This window comes from Macaca nemestrina, chromosome 1 (assembly GCF_043159975.1).
Source record: "Macaca nemestrina isolate mMacNem1 chromosome 1, mMacNem.hap1, whole genome shotgun sequence".
Lineage (NCBI taxonomy): Eukaryota > Metazoa > Chordata > Mammalia > Primates > Cercopithecidae > Macaca > Macaca nemestrina.
In genome coordinates, this window is record NC_092125.1 from 10872116 (window position 1) to 10881935 (window position 9820).

Genomic DNA, 9820 nt, shown 5'->3' on the forward strand with positions numbered 1-9820 from the left:
AAGTTTGTAGTATCCAAAGTTAAAATGGACATTATGGCCTTAATCACCATCCGCGGGAACAATTCACACATACAAAAATAATTGTACTATCAAATTAGTTTCCTCTAGTTTTGGTACCATCTTCTACCAGATTCTTTTTTCTTGAAAGAGTTAAGATTTCAATATCACCATTCCCATTCTGTCTTCCATACCTATAATGATTTTTATCATCTATATCCTCTATTGTTTCTCAGTTGAATTAATCAAGTAAATTTCATTAACTGAGACTGCTAGGGTCCTCCTCAAACTCCTCAATTTAATGACTATAGGGAGAGTAGAAAATAAAGCTTTTTAAAGGTGGCATTTCCTCTAGCCTCTAACATACAGAAGATATATATATATATTCAATGTAAGTGATAGCAGTATCTTGAAATAGTTCACTTGCTTGAAGAATGGGGTAGTGTATTTGTTTCCTATTGCTCCTGTAACAAATTATCACAAATTTAGTGGTTTGAAACAACAGGAATTTATCTTGCATTTCTGAAGGTCAGAAGTCCAAAGTCCATTTCAGTGGGCTAAAATTGAGATGTCTATAGTACCACATTCCTTCTGGAGCCTCTGGGAGAGGATCATTTTTCTTGCTTTTTCCAGCTTCTAGAGGACACCTACATTCCTAGCCTCAATTCCTCACTCTCCACATTTAAAGCCGGTATTGTATCATCATTTCTCCTTCCTGACCTCTGCTTCCATCCTTACATTTTCTCCCTCTGACTGATTCTCCTGCCTCCCTCTTACAAAGACCACTGTGATGACATTAGGGATATTTGAATAATCCAGGATAATCTGCCTATGTCAAAATTCTTCACTTAATCACATCTGCAAAATTCCTTTGCCCTGTGAGATGGTTAAATTTATGTGTCCACCAGACTGGGCTAAGGGATGCCCAGATAGCTGGTAAAATATTATTTCTGGATGTGCCTGTAAAGGCGTTTCTGAAAGAGATCTGTGTTTCAATCTGAAGACCCAGTAAAGAAGATCCACTCTCACCACTGTAGGTGGACATCATCCAATCCTCTGAGAGCCTGAATACAAAAACAAAACAAAACAACCACACACACACAAACACACACACACACACACACAAACACAGAGGAAGGGTGAGTTTACTCTTTTTCTTCATGAGGTGGAATCCATCTGTTCCGACCCTCAGACATTGGAGCTCCTGGTTCTCAGACCTTCAGACTCTGGGAGTTACACTAGCAAACCCTCCCCTGATTCTCAGGCCCACAGACTCAAATGGAATTATACCACTGGCTTTCCTGGTTTTCCAGCTTGCAGATGATAGATTGTGAAATTTCTCAGCCTCCATAATTGCATGAGCCGATTCTTATAATAAATCTTTAGATGTATACACAAATACACACAACACAAACACATACACATACATACATTACATATACATATCTGTGTGTGTTTATATATAGACGTATCGAGAGAGAGAGAGAGGAGAGCTAGGAGAGAGAGGGAGGAGAGAGAGGGAGGAGAGAGAGAGAGAGAACTTGCTGGTTCTGATTCTCTGGAGAACCCTGCTCAATACATCATGTAAGGTAACACATTCCTGGGTTCCAGAGATTAGAATGTGCACATCTTTGTGGGGCCATTATTCTGCCTCCCACAGGTAGTGGAATGGAAAATCAGCTAGGAATCAGAAGAGCTGGGTTCTGGTGTCTGTTCTGACATTTGAGTAACTAGATATTCTAGGGGTATAGAACTCGACATGACTGGTACACCATCACACTCGCCCGGCTGCCCAGACATTCCATTTTACATCAGACAAATCAAGACTCAAAGAGGGTCCCTGACTTGCTCGAAGCCAAAACCTAAAAGCAGCAGAAGTGAAATAAAACACAGGTTCTGAGCTCCTTGCTGGTGCACCTCCTGCTGTATCACACTGACACGTGACTTTTTGCACCTAACACATGCCCACAGGATGGTTGAGAGAAGCAAATGAGGCCGCACAAGTGAACATCTTTTGCCTTTATGAAATGCTCTACTACAGGAGACGTTTTTATTACTTCCACAGTGTAAACACAGCACTATCAAACAACGTTACGTCTCTTTTCTCCCAATCAGTAAAGATGAAAGGCTTGAAAGGAGAAGACATAGAAAGTAAAAAATGGGTGCTTGAAGTAAGGGAAAATAAAGTTAGGCCCAGGAGTTTTACTGAGGACCAGTCGAAATTCCCCTTCACTCTCAAAAAGAAATGTTAAACTCAGCATCAAATTGATTACTTGCAAAATGCTTAGATATTTAGAGAGCAAAAGGATGATAGGAGAGGAAACATCAGCTTGCTACTCAGTGTCTGCTCTGCTGACTCACATGTCCATTTGCAGAGATGAAAATTCTCAGCTGAGCTTCAAACATGGTTAGGATTTCTTGCAAAAATTAAATGGCTCCTACAACTCATGGAATTATATCTAACACAGGATTGTTTCAAGGGCAAGCTTGACCTATTAGCAGATGCAAGCACAACTGATGAAATAAAGTGATTAATGCTTACATTTAATGGAATAAACTCAACAACCCAGTGAGGATCGAAGACCTACCTACTAGCTCCACTGCAGCTTGTAAACATGGCCTTCAAATCCTGAAACAGCTTTTGAACAGAAAGGCCTTTAGGAGAAAGTTACCGTGCTGAACTGAGGGAAAGGCAAATGGGGTTCACACAGAGCTTCATCTCTGAAATGACTAATTACATAAGGGAAAGTAAATTCTCAAAGTTTGGTGGCTGGGTATGAGGGAGGTCCACCAGTTTTCTTATAGTTGGAGTTTGGTTAAAACAGAAATCCCATAGGTCCTATGAGTCATTTGTTAAGAAGAGAAAGTCTTTCCTGTAGGCCTTACTAAAGGTTTGATGTTGGGAACTAATTTAGCAGCGCTGGCAAATCATTTTAATGACAACAAAACAAGAATTAGTTTCAGAGAATGGTGTGGACTCTATTTTTCAAGTTTGGAGGTTCTGAAGCCATCATGGCCTCGTGTTAAAAAGTAGGTCATGCCTGTGTCTCCGTCTTCTTATTGATAGATACCAAAATGCATAAGCCCTAGTTTGCAAAAGCAAACTGAATTAGCCTCAGAATGTTACCTAAACATCACCAAGTACTACAGACTGAATGTCTGTGTCTCCTCAAAATTCAAATGTACCCCATTAATCTCCCCTAAGGATGTGGTATTAGGAGATAAAGCCTTTAGGAGGTTATTAGATCATGAGGTTGAAGGCATCACAAATGAAGAAAGTGCTCTTACAAAAAGAATTCCAGTAGTCTTCCTTGCCCCCTTCACCATGTGAGGACACAGCGAGAAGGTGGCCATCTGTGAATCTGCTACTGTCTTAATCTTGAACTTCCAAGTCTTCTGAAATATGAGAAATCAATTTATATTATTCATAAGCCACTCAGTCTATAGTATTTTTATACAGCAGCCCAAATGGACTAAGACACCAGGAGACTAGGAAGAGAAGTGGAGGTAACTTTTTTTTTTTTTTTTTGAGACAGTCTCGCTCTGTTGCCCAGGCTGGAGTGCAGTGGTGCAACCTCAGCTCACTACAACCTCTACCTCCCGAGTTCAAGCAATCCTCCTACCTCAGCTCCCGAGTAGCTGGGACTACAGGTGCCCGCCACCATGCCTGGCTAATTTTTTGTATTTTTAGCAGAGACAGGGTTTCACTGTGTTAGCCACGATAGTCTCGATCTCCTGACCCCTTGATCCTCCTGCCTTGGCCTCCCAAAGTGCTGGGATTACATGCTTGAGCCACCATGCCTGGCCGGCAACTTCTGTATGGCAATAAGCCCTCTACGAGTCTCTGTCTATCAGAATCTCAGCATCCTAATATTCAAACCCTGTGAATGCAAGCCTGGATCAGCTGGAGATTTCCATACTATGCAATGGTACAACTGAAACTCAGGAGTTCATCTGATGAGGTCTGTCAAACAGCCTGCTTTGCTTGATTTTGGTGTCTTGCTGTTTGTTTGGTTTTTTTTCCCATGAAACTGAAGGCTGCAGTAGCTGAAGGCTATGCTGCTGAACACTGTAACTTAACCTTCATTGGGTACGTTATAGATAACCTTTTTAAATCACCATGGTAACGGTCACTTAGGTTGGTTTTCAGGAGCTTGGGGTAGCTCCCATCCAGGTTAAACTGGTTGATGAGACCACTGGCCCTTCAACTGGGGCTGTGGAAATACCTGAGTGGTGTCCTTTTGGCCTCACAGACACAAAAACTTCACCCTCTCATCATGCTAATGCTGCCATTTTCTGAAACATATATCCCATGAAATGCCATGAACACTGTGTTTGTATAGATCACTGATTACTTCATTTTTCCCACTGCCAGTCACCTTTCTCTATGTCTTAGACCACCCCATTTCTGTAACCCATAAATATCTCTAAGCCCTATAATTAGGAAGGTGGATTTGAAACCTGTTCTCCTGCCTCCTTGCTTGGCTGCCTCATGAATACTCCCTATCTCTTTTGCAAACTCCATCATCTCAGTGATTGGCTTGCTGTGTGTGGGAAGAATGAACCGGGTTCAATAATGCAACTAGTCAATTGGTAAAATGTGCTTTATTTCTCCTTTACTACAACTAATATACACACACGCACACATGCCTACGCAATTTTATTGGTCTTTAGCAATGCATCCTCCATCTTCTTCAATTGTGGAGGAGCCAAAATAAACAGTAGAATATTTTAAATCTCTTCTAGTTGGCATTGAATTGCAATGAGAAGGCTGCCCTCAACTGAGCACATTGCCACCTGAACACTCACAAACACGCACACACTGCTACATACTCTGCCACTCTGGTAAGACTTTGGCACTGGCTTGGTTCCCCTCCTGCCAGCAGTCAGAATCCAAATACATAGTACAATGGAAGCCATGGACAATTCCCAAAGCAGAGAATCTGGCCTCAAAGCACTGTAAATGGACTGATTCTTTATTCTAAGAATATGGGTACCATAATAATATATGTTTATACAGTTTAAGAATGTCCTGGCTTACACAACCTAACCACAGTCAAAAAACCTAAGCAGTACAGATATGGTTCAAGTAACCAAAGGAAAGTCAATGTTCTGTGCAGTCTTGGCCAGGTGTGGTGGCTCACGCCTATAATCCCAGCACTTTGGGAGGCCAAGGTGGGTGGATCACCTCACATCAGGAGTTCGAGACAAGCCTGGCCAACATGGTGAAACCCCGTCTCTACTAAAAATACAAAAATTAGCCGGGTGTGGTGGCAGGTACCTGTAATCCCAGATAGTTGGGAGGCTGAGGTAGGAGAATCATTTGAACCTAGGAGGCAGAGGTTGCAATGGGCCAAGAGCGCACCACTGCACTCTAGCCTGGGTGACAGAATGAGACTCCATCTCAAAAAAAAAAAAAAAAAATGTTTTATGCAGTCTCAACTGGTATATTTCATGACAAATCATTGAGCACAGACCCTTTAAATTCACAATTCTTAAACTTCTAATTATTCCCAGAGTGAAGAGAAACCCTTCTCCCTGCACAGAAACTCATCACTTCTCTTTCTTTTATGGACTTCTGTAGAACATGAAGATGGCGTGTGGTCTACATACACACAGAGCTCAATATTCCCCACCCATCCTCTTTTCCTTGCAAGACCTGCCTAATTTGTTTTAGGATTGTTTTGAGGATATTTACTTTTAGGGAACCATCTGCAGTCTTAATCTCTCCATAGTCTAAAAGTTCAGGCAGCATTTTTGAATTGAAAGTCAAAAACTCAAAGATGCTGGTGATAAACTCATATCCGTAAGGATAAGTCTAGGTAAACAGCTCTCAACTGGGGGTAATTTGCTCATCAGGGAACACTTGGCAGCGTCTGAGGATATGTTTAATGTCACACTAGAGGAAGAAAGCTCCTGGCATCTAACGGGTTGTGGCCAGGGGTGCCGCTAATCATGCCACAAGGCACAGGATGGCCCCCACGACAAGGAATTACCCAGCCAAAAACGTGAACAGTGCCCATGCTGAAAAACCCTTAGTGCAGTTGTATGTCACCACAGAAAGAAAAACCTTGAAGAGTAAAGAAGAGAAAGATCATCAAGGTCTCTGTTCCTGTATTTGATGTGTTACTGGATTCCTTTACTATTGCTGCAGTTAACGAGCTACCACAAACTTGGTGGCTTAAAACACCACAAATGTAGTATCTTACAGTTCTAGAGGTAAGTTAAAACAAGCCTCACGGGGCTGAACTCAAGGTTATTGGAGGGCTTTATTCCTTCTAGAGGCCCTGGCAGAAAATTCACTTCCTTGCTTCTGGAAGCTGCCTGTAAACCTTGGGTGAGGACCTGCTTTCATCTTCAAAGGCGGCAATGGCCAGTGAAGTCCTATGGTGCCATCTCTCTGGCATTTGAAAGCACCTTTGTGATCACACTAAGCCATCCAGAAAATCCAGTATAATCTTATTTTAAGGTCAGCTGATTAGCAACCTCAACTCTATCTGCAAACTGAATTCACCCTTATACCTATATCCATATTCATTTTCTGGGGATTAGAGCATGAACATCTCTGGGGTGAGGGGCTGTTATTCTGCCTGCCACAGTCACTGATTTTTAAGGAACCTAGGCAACTTCTATGCTGGCTCAGAAGAAGCAAATTACACAATATCATAAAAGCATCTGAACATTCATGACACTGAACTAGGAAATTTATATTTCATTTTTTCTCTTAATGCTGAGAATAGAGTGCCTGACCACCCAAAGACCTGAGTGAAAGGTAACAAGTAAAAATGGTTCAAGGTCAAAAAGACACTAGACTGTCAACAGTGGGACCCCATAATCTCAGTTTCTCAAAACGCTTCTCTGCCTGTAGCCTCATCTCTTACTCCACTTCTGCTAAGCAACCCTGTGCTTCTGTACAATTGTGCTGCCTCCTGCATCAGTATTTCTCCTCATGCCCTTCCTTCTCCTTACATGTCTATTCTGTCATTGGTATTTTCGATATCCATCGCTGGAAATTTAACAATGCACCACCCTCTTTCTCCTTTATGCAAATCCCCCCTCCATATCAACACAATTGTTCTTCTTTAACTTCCTCATAGCGCTTGTTGTCGTCCATCATATTAGAATATAAGTGTCTAGTGGGAAAACAGAATGGAAGCACATTTTGTTAAGTGTCATGCATAGTTCTCATTAGCAAATATTTGTTGTTTCCTTTTATTTTTATTGAGGTAAAATATATGTAATATATTATTTATCCTTTTAACTATTTGGAAGTGTACAATTCAATGGCATTAATTATATTCATAATGCCGTGTATCTATACTCAAGACTTTTTCATTGTTCCCAACATAAAATCTATACCCAATAAACAATAATTTCCACTCCTCCCTTCCCCATAGCCTCATGTAACCTCCATTCTGTTTTCTGTCTCTATGAATTTGTTTATTACAGGCATCTCCTGCAAGTGGAATCATACCATATGTGTTCTTTCGTGTCTGGCTTATTTCACTAAGCAAAATGTTTTCAAGGTCCATTCATGTTGTAGATTTATCACAATTTCATTCTTTGAATGACTAGTATTCCACTGTGTGTATATATCACATTTCGTTTATCCACTCATTTGTTGATGGGCACTTGGGTTATTTTTACCTTTTGACTGTTGGTAATAATGCTGCTGTGATCATTAGTAGAGAGATAGCTGTTCAGTTCCTTGCTTTCAATTCTTTTTGGATATATACCTAGGAGCGAGATTACTGAGTACTACGGTAGGGTAGTTTTATGTTTAACGTTTTGAGAAACTGCCAAACTGTTGGCAGTTGGCTGCAATATTTTACAAATGAAAACAAAAACATTTTTCTAACTGATACACAGATTTTAAACAGAAAGCAATTGCTTTGTTGTACTGATTTACAGTATTTTTAGAATCAGGAAAATGTGTCATTTGATTTAACCTTTTGCTCTCAAGGAGAATGGGTAGCAAAATATGTCTTTTAAAATGTTAAAATTTTTAGAATTTATGCATACATGATGCTTTCCTAGAATAGGTAAAGTAACGAGAAGAAATACAGACTTAGCAAACTCTATGATGCCTGAATTAATAAAAATATAAAACAGTATAAACATATGTAGCAATTCTAAACAAAAAAGCATTTCACAAAAAAATCTGATGTTTGGATGTGTGTCTTGAAAGAGATGTTATTGTAAGAAATAAAATTTTATTTAACTTTTATTACACATCTGTTAATTAATTTCAATAAAAGGAGATATGTACCTTGTTGTACATTCTGATTTTTTTTTTCAATTATGCCAATCTGCATCCTTTTGTTTACAAAACAAAAGAGTTGTTTTGTTCTACTGATCTAATTTAGAGCACAAGGAGACAGAACTCACATTCAGCAATGTCTCATTGTTGGCATAATTAATTTGAGTTGGATTTGTCATACTTTGCCAGGAACCAGAATATTTCAATTAAATGATAGTATCTTTTTTAATGCTGCACTTTCTGACTTAACAAGTATTCTAATATAAAATATAATATTAAAATTGAAACATTGGTATCTAGACTCTCCAAGAACAAATTATTTAAATACTAGACACGTAGTCTAGGTCAAAAAATCATACGGCATTCTCTTTTAGGTATATTAATGAAATTGTTATCTTTTATCTTCAGAGGTCAGTATAAGAAAATTTACTTAAATATGCTTAAGATGTTTGAATGTTTTGAATTGAGAATGTCACAGGACTAATTTAATGTAAAGCCCCCCTTTCCATTTTAGACAGTACTTACGTTTTATAAAAAGAGATATTCTTACGGTTGACGGTAGTACATTTAAAAATTTGCAGCTCTGGTAACTGGTGACTTTCAGCTCCAGGCTTAATCTTGCCCTGGTGCTAAACCAATCCTGACCAGGCCAGGAACCACCTTAGCCCCACCAACTGAAGAGGTCGGAGTTAATCTTCCAATCAGCCTGGGACTCAAATCACTAAGCATGAGCCCTGGGCCTTCATGTATATTCAAGGGTCTTCACATTGTTCCCCTTCTCCTTTCCAAACTAACTTCAGCAATTAACTGAGATTCCTCAAAAGCACTTCTATTCCCCCACAATGATTTGCCACTTGCGTCAACTCTCTAGATTAAACCTTTTGTATTTGTGGTTGATAGAAATGTGAAGATAGAAAAGTAGATGAACTGTTACAACCAGTATAGGTAGTCCTTTTTTACCATGTGGGTCTAATTCTTCTCAACTGATCCTTTTGACTTTATAAACTGCAAAGTGAAAATACTCTCTTCACATGAAGCCAAAGAGAAGGGCCTCAAGTGACATACACTGTGCCCTGATCTAGCAAGCTCATTGTGTTAGTCTGTTTTTGTGTTCCTATAAACGAATACCAGAGATTGTGTCATTTATAAAGAGGTTTAATTGGCTCATGGTTCTGCAGGTGGTATAGGAAGCATGGCACTGACATCTGCTCCTGGTGAGGGCCTTGGGAAGTGTCCAGTCATAGTGGAAGGCACAGAAGGAGCAGGCATATCATATGGTGAAAGTAGGAGCAAGAGAGGGAGGGATCAAGAGAGAGAGCAGGGGAGGTGCTAGTCTTTTAAAACAGCCAGATCTTGCATGAACTCATTAGGGCAGGGAGGGTACCAAGCCATTTGTGATGGATCCACCTTCATAATCCAAACATCTCCTACCAAGCTTTACCTCCAACATTGGGAATCACATTTCAACATGAGATTTGAAGGGAAAATAACAGCTACCAAATTGTATTATTCCATCCCTCAATCCCCTAAAATCTCATGTTTCTCTCATGAGATAGAAAAGTA